The sequence below is a fragment of the Erigeron canadensis genome, chromosome 1 (genome assembly GCF_010389155.1).
Source record: "Erigeron canadensis isolate Cc75 chromosome 1, C_canadensis_v1, whole genome shotgun sequence".
In the NCBI taxonomy this organism is placed as follows: Eukaryota; Viridiplantae; Streptophyta; class Magnoliopsida; order Asterales; family Asteraceae; genus Erigeron; species Erigeron canadensis.
In genome coordinates this window covers 31,903,437-31,924,040 of record NC_057761.1, presented here as the reverse complement: position 1 = coordinate 31,924,040, position 20,604 = coordinate 31,903,437, and positions in this window count along the sequence as shown.

Genomic DNA, 20,604 nt, shown 5'->3' with positions numbered 1-20,604 from the left:
CAACACCACATCTCTCGGTTGAGAATTTCAACCCAATTCCTCCCTTAAATATATAAATGTACTACAAATTTCACGACCAGATTCAACCACGGAATTGTGACTACGACTTTTCCGATCAGATTTCCGGTCACATCTATAACTACGAGGGTACGAGGCTAAGACTTTCACGGCGACATTTTCAGATCTTTCTCACATTAGATTTCCGATAAGACAACTTTACAAATCAGATCTGGTCAGATCTACAACGACGGCGAGATGTGTTATCGAAACCGATCCTGTTTTTGAAATGTACTCTAATAATAGAAGAAAATTGCTTTTCGTCACCCAAACACTTATAAGTTAATTGTTTGTAATGCATTGTTACTACAGCAACAAAACGAAAGTCATAATAGTAGCGTTCTGAATTTATGGAATTTGATTGACATAATTTTGTATATATCGATTTTTGTAAGTTACTAATTAGTAGGACTTTTGGTTTATGATTTTTTATAATTGAAAGAATGAAAGAAGTGTATGTTGACTTGCTGCTTATCAATCAAGGTGAGATGTATGTTAACAAGTTTTTAACAGGTTTCTTCGTGTTTGAAAAAAATGACACGAATTGTTAACAGGCCGTGTTCGTGTTTGACCTTAACAGGTTCGTGTCTTAACAGGTTTTGTGTGACCTATTATGCCAGACTTAAGTTCGGCCCATGTGTGATATACTATATTACTTTGGGATGAAAATACACTACTAATGGTATAGACAAAATTGATCAAGAGTTTGCGGTACTCTTGCGGTATGTATATGTAACGATCACCCATAAAATCCCCTTCTTGAGCAGTAAAACAATCATGTAAATGTTATGGATATTTCTATCGGAAATGACATGCTGTCCGGGTAAATCCTTACTAGGGAAACAAACATTTATATTTGAACCAATAGTTTTTAGGTGAAACACTACATTAAGGGGTAACAATATGTTAAGGTATCCGTATTTATGTCATAGCATACGAAATTATTGGTCTATACACATATTTGTTATGATATGTTTCTACTGAAAGCTTATGATCCATGTGAAGCTTTGATGGTAAAAGGAAAAAAAAGAAAAGAAAAGATAAGTGTGTGGGAACCTTCTAATCTCATGTACCCAAACACACATTGCATAGAATTTATTTCCAGTGACTTACCATCGTCACACATGGTTCACAAAATATAGTTTCTCTATTTGGCTTTGGCAAGTTTCAAACCTGTGACATGTAAAACCTTTAGTTGTGGCTCATGTAGTCACATACTCACATGGTGGTAGTAGCACTGAGGTCACATATTGTGGCATGCTTTACTTTCTGAACCTTTTATGAATGCAAATATAAACTATTTTACGCATTGCCTATGTATCATCTTTTATGGATCGAAATCCCTGAATCGTTATAGTGTGAGGCACTAAAACTTGAAGTATGACTATTATCTTAAAAAGGGAAATCTAAACATTTATGCATTAGGAAATTATGAAACTCTTTAAGTGTTTTATAAACTATTTATGACATTGTGTAAGCAACTTACCCACTTTTTGTTGACATATATTAATGTATTCTAAATAGGGTAAATTGATGGGAACCCGTTAGGCCATGTACCTTTTTGGTACCCACATAACCCCCAAATAATCGAGTCACAAATTAATCTGGTCTTTGATACGATTGGAACCTGGATCTCCCTTAGTGAGTGGCGGCTAGTGGCCAAGGGAATTAAAATACTCTAAGTATATATAAAGGAGACATGATTTTTGGGAGTCACATATAAATTCATTAAAAGACGACAATTTTCTATTTATTTTGTCTGGTTAAACATGTTGTAGAATCTCTAGAATAATATTATGTTTTTCATATCAGTAGTACTTCGAAAACGACTCATTTAGAGGTCATTAAGTCATTTATTATGATTTGTGATTGTGATCTTGAGAAATCTGTTAAACTAGTGGCTCACTCCAACTTGTAGAACAACTTGTAGACTCAACTTGACATAGAATTTCTTCCACTTGACAAGTTGGACTACTATCAACTTTAGATGCGTTGAACCTTCCATTTTATTTGCCTATAAAAGGAAGTATCGACGGGAGAGTTCAACACACCCATCACACACACAATTCTCTCCATCCTCTCTTCTTTGTAGTTCTTGTACTTTCATTTCATATTCCTTATCATCTTTAGTTTTGACACAAGAGTTACTTGTAACCTTTTAGCCATTTTATATTTGATGTACTTGTCTCCATCTATCTAATAAAATTTAGTCCAACCTTTTTGACGTATGTTTCTTTGGCGTTACCATTTTCCGCTTTGTGACTAATAATGCTATTGGGGCTCGTTATTTCCTAACAAACTGGTATCAAGAGCCATGGTTCCATAAAGATCTCGATTTAGAATTTATAATATGCTCTATGGTCGCAACTTTGTCAGAAAGAAATTCTATTTATCCTATTGAGATCATAATATATCATATCCCATTTTTTTCTATTAGTCACTATGTCGATAACTACCTCCATCAAAAAGTTTGATCTAAGTGTTAACTTCGGCATGTGGCGACTCAAAATGGAAGCCATTCTTATTCAAAATGGTTGTGAGTTGGCACTTCATGGAATTGAAAAGAAACAAGACGAAATTACGACACAAAAGTTTTAGACGTTGGATAAAAATGCGAGATCGTCCATCATCTTAAATCTCTCAAATGAGGTTTTACATGAAGTTGCTGATGAGACGACATCAAAAGGTATGTGGGATAAATTGAAATCCATATACATGAAGAAGACGGTGGAGAACAGACTTTATCTTAAACAAAAGTTGTACATGACAAAGATGATAGAGGGTACATCTATTCTTTTGCATCTTGATAAATTTGATTCCATCATTATGGATCTGAAAAATGTTGATGCCAAGTATGAAGACGAGGATCAAGCTATTTTATTGTTGTGTTCCCTTCCCAATCCTTTAAGCATTTTCGTGATATTATGATTTATGGGAAAGAATCTGTCATGATAGTATAAAATCTGCTTTAGAATCGAAAGATCAGATCGATAGGGATATCACGGGGGAGTCAAGTGGTAGTCACGCAGAGGGGTTGTATGTACGGAATAGACCTGAGAATAAAGATTTTAAAAACAATAAAAGGTCGCAATCCGACATAGACTTCCATTTTGCAAATATTGCAAGAAAAAGGGTCACTCTAAAAATGATTGTTATAAGCTCAAAAATAAAGAAAAATATCAAAATGAGCTAAATAACGGTAACACTGCTGAAGCCGGGATAGTTGAAGGTGAGAATAATGGAATTATTCTTATGGTCACTGAAGATAAATCAAGATCTAATAATGAGTGGATTTTAGATTCGGGTTGTTCTTACCACATGAATCCTAACAGGGATTCTTTTTCCACATATGAGTCATTTGATGGTGGAATTGTTTTAATGGGGAACAATGGTCCTTGCAGAGTAGTTGGCAAAGGCTCTGTTCGAATCAAGATGCATGATGGCATTATAAGAACACTCACTAATGTTAGACATGTTCCTAATCTAAAGAAAAGTCTCATCTCTTTAGGCACTCTTGATTCTCTTGGGTGCAAGTACTTCGATGAAGGTGGAGTTTTGAAAGTTTCCAAGGGTGCTCTTTTACTAATGAAAGCTTAAGTCTGGCAGTTTGTACATTTTGCACGGAACCACAATTACAGGTGGTGCTGCATCTCTGTATCTTCGGATACTAATGTCAAAAAGTTATGGCATATGCGTTTGGGACACATGGGTGAGAAAGGCTTAACTGTGTTAAGCAAGAGAGGTCTTCTTGGTGGTCAAAGTACCGGTAAATTAGACTTTTGTGAACATTGTGTTTATGGAAAGCAGAAAAGAGTTCAATTTAAATCTCCTGCTATTCACAAAACAAACGGTACTCTAGACTACATTCATTATGATATTTGGGGGTCTTCTCGTGTTCCTTCTAAAGGTGGTGTAAGATATATGCTAACTTTTATTGATGATTATTCAAGAAAAGTTTGGGTATATTTTTTGAAGCATAAAAATGATGTTTTCGTCATTTTCAAACAATGGAAGGTTTTGATTGAAAATCAAACAGGAACACATATTAAAAGGCTTCGCACAGATAATGGCATGGAGTTTTGTAGAAATGAGTTCAATGAATTTTGCAAGAATCAAGGAATTGCACGACATCGTACAGTTCGAATGACACCTCAACAAAATGGTGTAGCCGAACGTATGAATCAAACTCTTTTAGAAAATGCCCGATGTATGATCTTCGATGCTGGGTTGACAACTGATTTTTGGGCTGAAGCAATTGCAACTGCTTGTTACATTGTCAACCGCTTCCTTGTGCTCCTCTGGATCTCAAGACTCCAAAGGAAGTTTGGTCAGGTACTCCTGCAGATTACTCTGACTTAAGAAATTTTGGGTGTCCAGCTTATATGCATGTCAACGAGGGAAAGTTACAACCTAGAGCCAAGAAATGTATCTTCCTCGGTTACAATTCTGGGGTGAAAGGATATAGATTATGGTATCCTGGCCCTAAAGAATCCAAGTTTGACAAATCCTCAATGTTATCAGCTGATAAAGAATCTCCTAGTTCTTGCAATCTTGAAAAAGGAAAGAATACCCAGGAAAAGGTGGAGCATGGGAGTACTCCTACTTCTCCAGTCCAGGTTGATAAAGTTGATCAACAAGAACCAGAAGTGGTTCAGCCTCCATTTCAGGTTGATGAAGTTGATGAACAAGAACCATAAATGGTTGAACCCGAGGAAGAATATTCCATTGCCGTTAATAGAGACAGAAGGGATATTCGAAAACCATATAGATATGCACATCTAGTAGAACAAGAAGGATTCGATGAACCTTCCACTTATCTTGAAGCTATTCGAAGTCCTAATGCAGATAAGTAGATGGGAGCCATGAAGGAAGAAATGGAATCTCTGCAAAAGAACGCTACTTGGGATCTCGTGACACCACCAAAGGGAAAGAAAATAGTTGGTTGCAAATGGGTCTTTAAAAGAAAAGGCGATACTTAAGGCATTAAAGGTGCAAGATTTAAAGCACGATTGGTTGCAAAAGGCTATAGTCAGGTTCAAGGTGTTGACTTTAATGATGTTTTCTCACCTGTTGTAAAACATAGCTCTATTCGTGTATTGCTTGCGTTGGTTGCCATGAATGATTTAGATTTAGAACAGCCGGATGTCAAGACAACTTTTCTACATGGCGATTTAGATGAACAGATCTACATGAAACAACTGGAAGGTTTTGAAGTCAAAGGAAAGAAAGACCAAGTTTGTTTATTGAAGAAATCTTTGTATGGTTTAAAACAGTCACAACAACAGTGGTATAAGAGGTTTGATTCATTTATGTTGAATCATGATTTCACCAGAAGCCTATATGACAGCTGTGTTTACTATCAAAAGCTAAATGATGGTTCTTTCATTTATCTGTTATTATATGTTGATGATATGCTCATCGCATCAAAAAGTTCTACGGATATTCACCGTTTGAAGAAATTGTTGAATAGTGAATTTGAAATGAAAGATTTAGGACCAGCTAAAAAGATTTTAGGCATGGAGATAATGCGAGACATAAAATGTGGCAAGTTATATCTGACTCAAGAAAACTATCTCAGGAAAGTTTTGGTGAAATTTGGCATACAGGATGCAAAACCTGTAAGTACTCCTCTTGCAAGCCATTTTAGATTATCTGTCGCTCAATCGCCACAGACAGATGAAGACAAATATTTTATGGCACAAGTTCCCTACTCTAGTGTCGTTGGCAGCATTATGTACGCAATGGTGTGTACTCATCCTGATATATCACAAGTTGTTATTGTTGTTAGCAGATACATGACAAATCTAGGCAAAGAACACTGGCAGGCTATGAAGTGGACTCTCAGATACTTGAAAGGTAGTGTAAGCACTTGTTTGGAGTTTGGTAGAACCAACAACACTCTAGTTGGTTTCGTTGATTCAAATTACGCTGGTGATCTGGATAAGCGTAGATCTCTTACTGGCTATGTCTTTTGTATCGGAGGTGGAGCAGTTAGCTGGAAAGCTACTCTTCAACATGTGGTGGCATTGTCTACTACTGAAGCAGAATACATGGCAGTCACAGAAGCTATCAAAGAAGCTTTATGGTTAAGAGGTTTATTCAATAAATTAACTCTACACCAAGAAGTTACTACCATCCACTGTGATAGTCAAAGTGCTATTCATTTGACTAAAGATCAGATATATTATGAACGGACGAAACACATTGTTGTTCGATATCATTTCATCAGAGACACCATTGTTAAGAAGATTGTCGTTATTTAGAAAATTAACACAAAGGACAATCCTGCTAATATGTTCACAAAGCCTCTACCAGTTCACAAGTTCACGCATTGTTTGGACTTGATTGACATTCATAGTTTGTAATTCCGTTCGTTGGTATTCGCCAAGGTGGGGATTTGTTAAACTAGTGGCTCACTCCAACTTGTAGAACAACTTGTAGACTCCACTTGACAACTTGGACTACTATCAACTTTAGATGCATTGAACCTTCCATTTTATTTGCCTATAAAAGGAAGTATCGGCTCGAGTGTTCAACACACCCATCACACACACAATTCTTTCCATCCTCTCTTCTTTGTAGTTCTTGTACTTTCATTTCATATTTCTTATCATCTTTAGTTTTGGCACAAGAGTTACTTGTAACCTTTTAGCCATTTTATATTTCATGTACTTGTCTCCATCTATCTAATAAAATTTAGTTCAACCTTTTAGACGTATACTTGTTCGTCGTATCATCTCATTAAATCTAGTTACTTTGGCGTTACCATTTTCCGCTTTGTGACTAATAATGCTATTGGGGCTCGTTATTTCCTAACAAAGTCACCCTCCCCTTGATTCTACCTTAGGCGGGGTGTGACATGTACGGGTCAAGTTAGTGTTTGATTTTGTCATAAAATCGTTAATAGGTCATGGGTAGAAAGTGGTTTTTGCTTTGACCGGGTAAAGGAAGAAGTGGCCTTCGTACGCGAGGTCCTAATAGTTTGGCATGTGTTTTGTTAGCACGTTGGAGTCTTGTAGGATCTAAAGCCAAGTCAAGTTTCCTTCATCCTCTCTGCAAGTGTAATAACCATTTGTGTTATATTGCATATTTACATACATGTAAAGCGTGTATTGTGTGAATTAGATAGGGACCTGAACCAACAATACACTAAACTGTATTAAAAATTAACATAACTCAAAGGTGGTTTACTAAAACTCGAAAATCATTTACCTTACTCATTCTTTCACTCACATGTGTTTATTGTACAAATTTATCCATACCCGCACCTAGCTTACACAATTGTGCATCTATCACATATATGTCAACCAACACAGCTCTCACACACTAATTTCCATCATATTGTACATATCTCTCTCCATCAACAGGTCAACACACTTCATCTACTTACTTACAGAAAAGGAAAAACAACTATAGTCTATCTTTTTAAAACTATTTGAGGGCTGGAAAGTAGCAGTCATGACGTTGGAGAACAGACAATTGAAGTAGATAACAGAGGTGTTACAGTTAATGCTAATCTTCATCCTTTGATCAACTCTGGAATACTCTTTACTATTCCAATTACCGCCGCCGCCAAAGCCAACAAAATGACTATACAGGCAAAAACACCCTGCAAAACCAATTTCAGAACAAACAGTTTGGACTATATAAAAGAAGGAATGCTACTCATATACATTAATAGCTGAGAGTGGAGTATAGCATTTCATTTTGTGTATAACATCACAACTGCTTAAGTTTTGGGTATTCATGTTATTATGATTTACTAAGATAATTCCGATGACAAACATGACTGATGCAAAACAAGGCCTGTTACGCAAAGTTAATCTGATGTTTTAAATTAGAAGGTACATGCCTGGTGAATGTTCAATATATTGATTGCTATCTGAAATTTTCTATTAATTTACAGGGTGAATAGAAGGTTGTGGATGAGGTGATTTTGATTAAAGATGTTGATGCACTTTATTTGACTAAAATCTACACAATCATAGAAACTGAGAAGAAGAATAAATAGAAAGAAATTTGATACCTGTGGTCGAGTGACATGACCCCATCTCAAGCGGAGAAAGCATACGCAGGGGATAATTAGAGCCTGAAACAAACAAACATTGTCACAATCATTGAGTTGTTTGCCAAAAAGAAAAGACAGTAAGTCATTTGAATTAAGACCCTACCACAACAATGCCAAATGTAGATCCTATGAATGCCATTAATGGGCCTGTCAAATGATTTTGAAAAGTCATCACTACTATTAATTTCTTTGCAAACATGAAATAACTTGAGATAATTGCCAGAAATTATGTACCATAGACGGGGATCTTCAACGAGAAAATGATTGTTGTTACCACTAATACAGCTCTACCCACATACCCAGTGGCACGATTGCCCTGTCCATTGTGCAGCGTCATGACTAGCTCATCAAAATCTCTACTTACTGAGCATATACTCAAAGTATATCTAATCACTTGGTGCAATAGCTGCAACATAAGAAATATTTCAGTAAATAAGATAGTTAGGCTATTAGCAATTATCAAAAATCCACTAGTACATTGTAATGAATTCGAGTTTTTAACACACCATGCTAATGATAGCGATGATAGTAGGAACTTGATTTTTAGGCATGCTAAGTACAAATATGGATTCCACGTCATTCCCAAATAAGTGATATCCCATTCCCGCCACTGCCAGATATAAACAACCGCTTCCCCCGAAGCTTTACAAACATTAAACAATATAAGCAAAACAAAAAACTGTTAGATCATATCATGAAACAAGATACATAAATATATGAGTTCAGTTTATCATAAAACAGCAAAACTACATACATCCAAAATAAGATAACCGAATAGTCCTTTTTGTGCCTCAAAGATTGATATAATTCGGGAAGATAGACGTGACCTACAAAACAGTAGGCGTAAAAGCCTAATGCCATTGAAAATGTGGACGGGTTGAAATATACTACTGACTTCACATCGGGTACAACTTTATGGATGAATAAGCAAATTACTAGGACCAGAGTCAAGATGACCCCGGTAGCTGCATAAGAATAAATAACAAAAAAAAGAGTAAATTAATGTTGTGGAAGTATTCAATAATCCAAATTTGAATTATAAAATGTTTCTCACGTACCAGTAAGATAGAAATCAAAAATTCCAAAATCGTGGTAGCAGACCACAAAAAGCAGCAGAATAATGATGATATATGTGATCAGAATCCCCACGGTTATTTGATTATGTAACACGGAGAAAACTTGTTTATGGAACACATATGTTAAAGTGTCCTTTCCGATTACTACAGATTCCACACAAGAGGCCTGCGCACATTAAGACAGATAAGGTGATATAAAAATATGATGATAAAGTCAAAAAACCTAATAATTATGATAACTTACTAGATCAATAATATAATAAGACTGGTCCAACATATATGATGCTAGTCAGATTAAGAAATCTAAATTAGGTATCTCACCCAACAGAACATAATTGGCTTACCCGTTGATTTCTTGAATTACCGGAAAAGACGAACCTAACCATTAATCCAAATAGGTAGGGTGTTTTTGGGTTGCATACTGGATTTTATGCCTATTGTTAACTCTTGTTGAATAATTCAACTTTTAGATATGAGAAATGACTCATATACACTTACATCTTACATATGGGATGACCAGTTCACCATGAAAGCGAATTCAATCCTATATACAGTCGTCTTCTACTTTATTTATTTAGGCCTCAGCTGTAAACGTAACTAATCAAAAATACAAACATTGGTTTAGAACCATAAAAGGTTTCCGTACTTACATAATTGTACAAGAAGACAATAACCTGCCAAAATGAAAATACAAGATTAGTACAGTAACTAGACCTAACATGTATTACATAATCATAGTGTTTAGTAAGCTTACCGATACGACCCAGAAACCTGCACGCCCAAAAGCTACACCTGCAACCTCGGCCAAAGTCCTGATCGGATCTTGATGATTTTTAAAACATATACCGAGGAGATAACTGGTAAATGCTGAGGCAAGACCGAATAAAAAAAGTGCCATCATGCTACGCCAACCGCCCTCCTTCATTGCATAGGGGATAGAAAGTAAGGGTATCGCACAGAATACGTGAATACCTATAAAAAAGAACATATGTGTGAAGGATGTGAAAAATCACCACACTTGTGATGTATGTAATATGTATTGATATCTATTTATAATACATTGTTTTTTTACCAAAAGCACATGTATATACTAAACATTCAGAATGTACAAAATATACATTTAGAATTTAGACATCCCCAATTCATTCAGTACTCACACAGGGTACCAATGCAAAATTCAACAACCTACTACAAATCTTAACCGACAAAGAGCAATTCACATCAACAAAGACATATAATCCAACATCGTTTATCCTAAAAACCATCATGCACTAGAATAGGACCAATCTCTATTCCTATCCGCACATGCATATAGTGGCTCCATCCAACCAAACCAGCAGGTCAATCCAAACTGTCATCATCTTCCTTCATAGTTCATACATTGTGTACAAAATTAGACTTAGCTCCCCATTTCTTGAAAGCCTCAATTACACTAGTAGTTCTTTTCACTTTCAGCCCCACGAGTCTAAGTTTAATGGAATTACTGATGCATTCATTTATCCCTTTCTTACTTCTGTCTCCTGTAAACCTTGTCATTCCTATGCATGTCACTAGGAATAGGTTCAGAAAAGGATACTGGTCTCTCCATATATTTGGCCATATCCATTCTCAATCACATTATCCATGGACATTGAAGAATCAAACCCAACATCATACACTCTCCTACTAATAAACTTGCACAAAGGTCCACATTCAGTCCACCTATCATACCAAACAGAGTTATATCCCTGCCATTTCCTATCCTATGCCAAATATGGTTCCTCACTTTATCTTTTAATTCAAGTAAGTTCCTCCACATCCAGCTGTCTGAATACTCATGAGCCATGACCAATTTCACAAAAACTTCTTCCGTTAAGTTTTTCTGTACTTACCCATTTCTTATTTATAATACATGAGGTCACTTTAAAATAGAAGGAAAAGATATACATAAATATACAATTAACTCCTAGTTACAATGAGAATGTCATGGGTATAATTGGCTTGACTAAGAAAAAGGCCAGTGCTAGTGTAGTGAACTTCTAAGTCCTAAGAAATAGTTTAGACGACAGAGATCCTTAATAGCAAACTCATTGTGTGAACAACGCTCATGTATTATAAACAGATATCAACAGAAATCGAGCAGTAGTTTGTTTTCAAACCAGACTAGTTGTTAAAAAAATATCGGTGTTCTTTTTTCAAACCAAAGTGTTATCAAGAAAAAATTGCAATATGTTAAAGTTTGTTTTCGAATATGACAATAGGTAGAATATACCGTTCATGACGATTCTTTTCTTGGATAGCTGTGTATGTTGTTCATTCTGAGGGGCTGCATTCTGGATGGCTAGAGGGGGGATTCTCTGCTGAGGGTGAGCCGGTCCTGACATGTGCTTTCTATAAGTTGTACGGAAACAATGATCAGAGATCGATCGAACTGAATTATCTGTACATACATTTGGAATATCACTAGCTTCAATTTATCTCGTTTTTTCTTAACAGCAAATTCCATTATAAATATAACAAGATGCAAAGGTTATAACTCGCAAATCCATCCAACTCATTTACATACAAAATCTACTCATATCAACAGTCCATTTAAAGATAATTACATCTAAACTTCATCAATATGTTGATCATTTATGTAACCAAAAAAATTCTGAAAAACTTATATATATCTATATCTATCTATATATTATAAAGCAAAATCTAGTTTTTATTTTCAACATTGAAATTAAAATTTCAATAATGATTTTTAGTTCCAACAATCTACACATTCTAATCCATGATGTACCATACATCATAGCCAAATTACATCAACAACTTCCGCTACTCACCGGCGTCACCGCTACCACCACCAATCTCCGCCGCTAACGCCGCTCGCCACCCTTACTAGTAACCGCCACCGCCATTACATCACCACCACCGTCACCACGTACCTCCATCACTCCGTAACGCGCGAGTACCTTTCTCTCATGTGTGTGTATATATATATATGTATTCTTGTTGCTATTTTTAGTGAATTTTCACCAATTCACACAAAAAACAAATAATACACATATAAAAGATCTATATAATCATAGTTATAATATAGATATACATTATGTTTGTATATATATGTGCGTGCGCGTGTATATATATAGATATAGATATAGATATAAAAGAGAGAGATACCTCTGGAGATACAGACAAAGATGATCGACTTGTGGAGCTTCAAATAAACTAGAAACGGAGTAGAGAAAAGAATGGCGGAGGAGACATTGCTGGCATTGACGTTTTTTTTCTAGAAACAGAGTAGAGAAAGTTAGTTGAATTTACAGAGAGAGATTTCAGTTTTCTGGTGATTTGTTTTGAGAGGAAGCATGCCCATCTCACGTGTTTTTGTAGTAACAGAATCCATGGAGTGATGTAGTGAATACATGCTTTTGTATGTTAGAACTTGTGTATAAAATGACGCCGTCCTGTTAGTGTCCATTTGTAGTTTTCTACTCAAATTTTTCGGGTTTTTCTTTAAATGACTAGTCAAAATAGTCAACAATATTTCTTTTAGTTTACTCTTGCAGGTTGTGGCGTGGGATTAGTACAAAAGGCGGACCTTGGTAGTAGGTGTTTTTACCATTCATAGTTAAAGTTACAGTATTCGATCTTTACACCCTTTCAATTTAAATCTTAATTCATATTTACTTTATACATTTTAGTCAAATTTTCTTTTTCTATAACTAACATATTTAATTTACATCAACTTATACATTTTTAGCTTAGTTATAAAAAATTACAAAGTATGTACGAAAACATTATTGCATGCGCACAAGTCTAATTTCTATATATTGATCAATGGGCTATATTCATTTGTACTGCGTATATTTGTCTTATTTGATTGAAAGACATAATTGTTAAACCATTTTTATTTTTTTAGTTCTTCACCGATACAGGAGAACACTCACAGCGCTGATCACTCATTCTTCAAAGACTAGTCCTTGTCAGCACTACATTAGCTTCACATCAGCCCAAAGACTAATCCCTCAAAACACCCATAATATCAGGACTAGTCTAGAACCCATCATGTATTTACTTTTAAACATTTAAAAATACAATATATATATATATATATGGTGGCTATCAAATGAGAACAAAATTAAAATGTGAACAAATGAGAACACTTAAAAACTATATTTTAATGCATTAAAAGTCCATAAAACTGACATAGTGCATAACTAATTATCATTATTTAAGTGTTTAACAACACATTGATCCGTCAAAATCGAAAAAATCACGTTTTTTGTTTTGTGCATCCATCTTGGATGCATATTCTCAAAATGATGCATCCAACAAAAAACGTGATTTTTTCGATTTTGACGGATCAATGTGTTATCAAAAACTTAAATAATGATAATTAGTTTTGCACTATGTTAGTTTTATGGACTTTTAATGCATCAAAATGATGTTTTTAAACTGTTCTCACCGTTTTTATTTTAAAAGTGTTCTCAATGGAGTGTTACCATATATATATATATGTTAGGTCCAGATTTACTGGACTCACTCCGGACAAGACTACTGGAGCCCTCTGAAGATTTGTCCAGAAATTATGAGAAGACCAGTGAACCATTTTACTTGTACAGGAATCTGGATTCCACCAGATTGGTTCACTAGACTTCACTCCAGTCAAGAACATTCCACTGAAGAACATTCTCACTGAAGTCGAAGACTGAAGTCTGAAGAAAGAAGTCTGACAAATAGCGGAGCTTACTGGAAGACTTACTAGATCTCCTGACTGGAGTCCTTGTCAGTGTTCTAGACCTTACAAGTTTGAACACTAATTACGAGGAATTGACTTATTTGCTTTTGCATGCTTTTATCCGGACAATCCATTTGTCCTTTGTTAAAAGTTCTTACACGTGTGTAAAGGTAGTTGGTTAAAGTATCACAAATCACATCAAATTGATTTTATACTTTAACCAATGCTTTTAAGGAATAAACTTTAATATTTTTCTTAAATGCATGAAACCTTATTTGTACAGCAAAAAGAATTTAATACTAATTCTTTTTGCCGATAAATACCAAGTCATTTCCCTTGTCCAAATTACACTTTTGCAATTTGGTGCCTTTGCTTAAATACTCTCGATCTAAACAGTTATACTTCACAACTTTAAGTATTTCGATCAAAAGAATTTATTTAGAAAGTATTAGATCACTTGTAATTCATAAGGTTGTTTAGATACTTACTTTGTAATATCTTAGTTCCGCAACAACCATGTATTTTATTTAACATCAATAAATAAAATACACTTAAAAAATTACATTGTGTCTCACCATTTACTTTACATGTTTATCTTTATATTGCTTAAGTAACGTATTACTTTATATACATTCTTGCATTTATATTTATTGTAATACTAGTCCAATCTAGTGCTTACTTGACTTATCGTATTTTACACTTGTGGGTTAAACCATCGAGTGAGGGACTTCACAATATATATATATATAATTGTAAAAATACAAGAAAACCATTCAATTAATTAAAAAAAACATACTTCATTAATAAAAATTAAAAAAAATATATTAAAAAAACTTAGAAAAAAATTTACCACACACATTAAACTAGAAAATTTAAAAACAACCCATATTATAGAGTCCGGTACATAATAATTATTAAAACAACATATTAAATCAACTAAAAAACCAACTAAACACCGTTGGAACCTAGGATGATGGGTGTATACTCTATCATCAGCTTCTTCTTCGCGTCCTTGATGAACCTCTTCTCCTCTTCGTCCAACTCGGTTGTCCCCATGAAAGAAAGTGTCGAATACATCGTCCGTTTCGTTTCTTCCTCGCGGATGAAAGCTAGTGACTCCCTCTAGGACTCCATAATCTCCTGTCGGGTTCTACAATGCCTCTTGATTCGGGCAGAGAAGTCTGATGATCGAGCTAAACTTGCATCGGAAGAGGCGGAAGTGCGGGGAGTCTTTGTTTTAGCTGGACGCGGATACGGGTCGGGCCCGAAGAGTTCATTTGCGGTTCCAAGATCGACGAGTTCATAGGCGATAACATCCTCATCACTGTCAACACTAACCGGATCACTCGGCCCGACTCCCGGTCTCCTGTTTGTCATATTACGACCCAACACATCCACAACAAAAGACGCGAGAATCAATTACTTATCCTTCAAAAGTAACCAACATTCATACATGTTAAAGGCGACACCAACTTCGACTTTGTAGGCGGCTCGCACCTCTTCTATCACTTGGGTGTCATTTTCTCTACTACTTCGGTTATCATCGTACTTGGACCAAATGCCATTGAACTTCGCAACCTGGGCTCAAATCGTCCTCCATTTGGAAGTCATTTGGTTCTTGTTTCTATGATATTCCACTTGTACATTGTAGTTCTCAATCATCGTGTCCCAGAAACTGTCACCCGTTCGATCATTCCCAAAATCTGGATCCTCGGACGCATCGAGCCAACACTCAGTCAAAATCTTCATCTCCAACTCGGTCCAAGCTTTCTTTGAGTCAAGTGATGGCTCGACTGCAGCTCCCTTTTTGTGGCTCGCCATTCGTTTGACTTTCTTTTTGGTTGGGAAGGGTGCATCGACCGGTGGTGGATGTGGTGGTAGTTGGGGTGCGACTTGTGGTGGCGGTTATGTTGAGGGGTGTTGTTGTTGTGATAGCCATTGTTGATAGTGTAGCCATTGTTGGTATTAATAATCGTTTGGTAATGGTATGTAGGGTGGATATTGTGGTGTGGAAGGTGACGTGTGAAATACTTGAGATGGAGCTGACAAGTTGATGGGCGAGTAGTTAAGCGCCACGTTAAAGAAATCGTCACCCCGTTGATTGCTAAAGTTCCTAGACATTTTGTATGGTGAAAATGGGTGATGTTTTGGAGAAATTTAGTTATAGATATAGATATATATGCGTACAGATATAGATATATGCACTGTGTATATATATAGTTTTAATGGAGAAGATGGTCAATATGACCGTTTGTTTTGCATGCGTGAAAATATGCGGTCAATGTGACCCTTTGAACTTGGCAACGGCTCGATATTCAAATTGGGCAATATAAAATAGAAAAAGAAAAAGGCCGTTTGTATCTCGTCTCTGTGGGAACGAGTTGCCTCAAAATGAATGAAGGGCGAGTCACACATAGTGGTGTGCACTCGTCCTCCAACAAGGAACGAGCAGGGAACAAAGGCATTGTGAGCGCTCGTATATACCCTCTACTTCACGATCACCTCAGCCATCACTTTTTCGTTTTTCCTTCCATTGTTCAAATTTATTGCTTCATTATACCATAGAATACTCCACAATATAATCAATTAGAATTATTAAAAAAAAAACAAAACAAATAATAAAAGTAAAGTAAAAATAGGCCAACAGTCCAACACAATCGATCACGTACATCGATCACTCACCTCTTAGGCTAACACAATCACCAACACCTCCTTTTACTCGCCCCTTAACAATGGCGTTATACATTTTTCTTTGCAATGAAACTTTTCCTGTTAATTAAGTTATTCAAAAATGTATGATCAAGGTAGCTAGCGTTACTAATATTCTAGAAAACATTAACATTAATATTTATACTGCTTGTAGAAGAAACATTTTCAAACTTGACACAAATAACATTTGTTTACACAAAGACTTTGATAAATTATTTGGTGTCACTCGTTTACTTAACGAGTGTGACATGTATACTTATATATCACCTTGTATGTCTTTTTACTTTATTTTCTGACCCTCATATTTAGTGTATTACTGATTAGAAAAAAAAAATAAAATATATATATATATATATATATATATATATATATAGGGTGAGTTATTTATCAAGATCAGGAAGGGCATGTTTGTCATTATTAAAAAAGTTGTCCAACACTCTCTTTCTCTCTTCTCTTATTAAATCAAAAAATATCTAAATCATTAAAAAGTTTTTATCTCATAAACCGCAGATCGTTAGATGGAAAAAAAAAACATGGGTAGTCTTGAAATTCCGTCCTCTTTCATTAGAGATGCGATTCGATATAATTTTGACGACTTTTTAAATTTCGGTTTTTTTTCCATCACGTTCATCCTACACATGTGTAGGATGAACAACTTACACATGTGTAAGATGAATGTGATAAAAAAAAACTAAATTTAAAAAGTCGCCAAAAGTATATCGAATCACATCTCTAATGAAAGAGGACGAAATTCTAAGACTACCCACGCTTTTCTTTTCGTCTAACGATTTACGGTTTGTGGGATAAACGTTTTTTAGTGAATTAGATATAATTCTATTAAAGTAAGAGAGAGAAAAAAAAGCTGACGAAAATACCCCTCTAATGTTGAGAAGGGTTTTTTATTTTTAATCTTGTCCATCAATTTTTCTTTGATCTAAGGGTGTAAAGGAGTTCTTGAGTTCTTTTAATAGGAGTTTTCAAATAACTCCTCATATATATATAGGGGAAAGATAATTTAAGACCAACTAAAAAAAGTCCAAAAAGGACCATTGATTTTCGTAACTTACTTACACATGATTTTCTGGTGGGCCCGTCGCCGGAAAGTCTTAGTGTTTTTTACAAAAAAGTCTTGTATATCGTAGTAGATGATGATGATGGTATACAAAAATCAATGGTCCTAGTTGGTCATAAAATAAGAGGTGGTTTCAAAATATCTCACTCTTATATATATATATATATATATATATTCCAACAACACGAGATGGCAATTTTTTTCCAAAAGGTATATATACTTATAAAGGATATATTATCAATAGTTTAGCAAATTGATAAGTTTGGTAAATAAATGAGCCAATAAGATTATGACACATGACCTTAGAATTTTTTGCCAATTTCTACCCAAAATAAGCCAAATGATAGAGTGTAGTAAAATTGGCTCCAATCGGCTCCTCATGCTCCCAACTTTTATTTAAGAATTTCAATATGTATTTTTGTTAAAGGAAATCACATTTCCCCATGCTCCTCTCATACTCCCAACGTCTATTTCAATCAGTCAAAACTAGCCGATACAATTTGCCGATGTAACTTGTCAAAAGTAGCCAAATGCTATAGCCTTGTCAAAATGCCGATACTAGCCGATATACGTTGCCGATAAAACTAGCCGACTACACCCTTGCTCTAATGATATAATAATAATCGGCTATTCATATAAACTTGATTATTACTGAAGAGTCGATGTTATGTGTTAGGATTGGAATCCGGCCTCTCAAGGTAATGTCGTTTTACATGTTGAACAAATTGGAACTAGTTAAATAGTAAATTATCTAACATAATAAATAATATATTATTTGGCTTGTCTATTATTAAAATTTCTACTTTTTTTTTTCAATTAACCACAGAATGCTTGAAACCTGTTCCCTTTGTTGTTCAAATTTGGGATCTCATTTTGACCCAGTGGATTATTTAGATGACCCTCTGGATCATATGAAAAAAAGCCCAACTTAACGAGGCTAGCTTGTTTCCAAATCGTACTTTGTTGCCAGGTGTATCACTATTCTCTAGAAATTTATAAGGCTACCTTCAATGGGAGCGTTTAGGTGCCCTTAGATATCCTTTGCCGTTAAAGCTTATTCAAAACCAAGAATTTTTTGAAGTATTCCCTTACTTGTCCTTAACTAATATATTTTTGTTTTTAGTGAAGGAAAAGGATATGTAAGGATGTTTGTATGATTGGAGATAAAATTATAAAATTTGAAGGATTTGTAAAGATGTATAAGGATTTGTAAGGATATGATGTGGCAGCTCAAGGATGCCCTCGGTCGTAAGGATTTTGATTACTACCACTAGTTAAAAGTAGATTTGAATATTTTGCCAATAACAATAACTTCGCCATAAACGGCGTAAACAAAAAAATACATCACTATATCATTAAATCACTGATGATACGTAAGGATTTTGATAATTCTCTGTTATGCCACAACGTCTTCAAATATTTTAAGATACTGAGTATATTTAAATGCTATGCATAATAAATAAACTTTTTGATAGATAAGAGTACTGTATATTATCCAACGTCTTCAAATATTTTAAGATACTGAGTATATTTAAATGCTATGCATAATAAATAAACTTTTTGATAAATAAGAGTACTGTATATTATCCACGTATCGTTTATTATTGGTTGTTATTCTTTTGAACATTTTTGTTGGTTGTTATTCTTTTGAACATTTTTATTGCTTGTTATAATTAGACATCTTATATATAAATTCGATCTTCTCAATAGGTCAAAACTAGTTCATTAAGTCACATAGAAGCAATTCAATTAAGTCACATATATAGATTTGAAAAGATTTGAAACTAATTCAGTTATACAAAATCTATTAAAGATATTCTTGAATTAGTTTCTCATATAATATGGGCAGGAAACGCCCTAAAGGTACCCGTACATTACGGTGGTGGTGATGTGATGGTAACAGCAGCGGTGGTGGCGGCGAAGATTATTGGTGGTGGCGGCGGTGGTGCCAGTGAGTACTGAAAGTTATTAATGTAATTTGGCTATGATGTATGATACATCATGCATTAGAATGTATACATTATTGAAACTTAAAATCAATATTGAAATTTTAAGTTTAATGTTAAAAATCAAAAGTAATTTATTTTATAATATAGTGTAGATATATATTAAACCGTTTAGCTACTGAAAAATTGCTATAACATGATACAGCGACGAAATAATGAAAGGACACGTACACTCAGTGGCGGAACATTCATAGGGCCAAAATGGGTCATGATCCCTCCAGAATATTGGATTGTAATTAGTAATTATTTAATATTTGAGGATAAAAAAACAAATCTATATGTATTTAACCCCACAAGAAAATTGGGAAAGAATATATGTAGAAGCACATTTAAGCCAAATTTTCTTTGACCCCCTTTATAATGAAGTTCAAGTTCCGTCATTGCATACACTAGTAATAATTAAATGACAATAAAATAAGTAAAAATTAATAGAAACAATCAAATATAGATGAAAAGAATTTCACGATTTAAATTTCAAAATATAATGAACTAGCTAGAAATCCGAACTATAAATAAAGAATAACCTCAAGGTAATGACGGAACTTGAACACTTGTTATGGAGGGGCGGAACTCGGAACTTGAACACTTGTTATGGAGGGGCGGAATTCAATGACACATAAAATTCAGTTTTATTAGAGAGGCTAATATGTATCATGAAAATTATTTTTGAAGAATATATAAGTAAATTAGTATTAAAAATAAATACTTTTGGAGGGGCTGAAACCCCCTTTGGCCCCTTAAAAGTTCCATCCTTGCCTCAAGGGGTTGAAGGCAGTGCTAGTGACCGGACCAAAGTCGTAACAACGAACGATTACAACTATGCCTAGCTACTTATGATGATGAATACATGCAATTTAAACGGAAAGTGGTTAAACAATCAAATATTGAAAACTTTTGGATTCACTTAT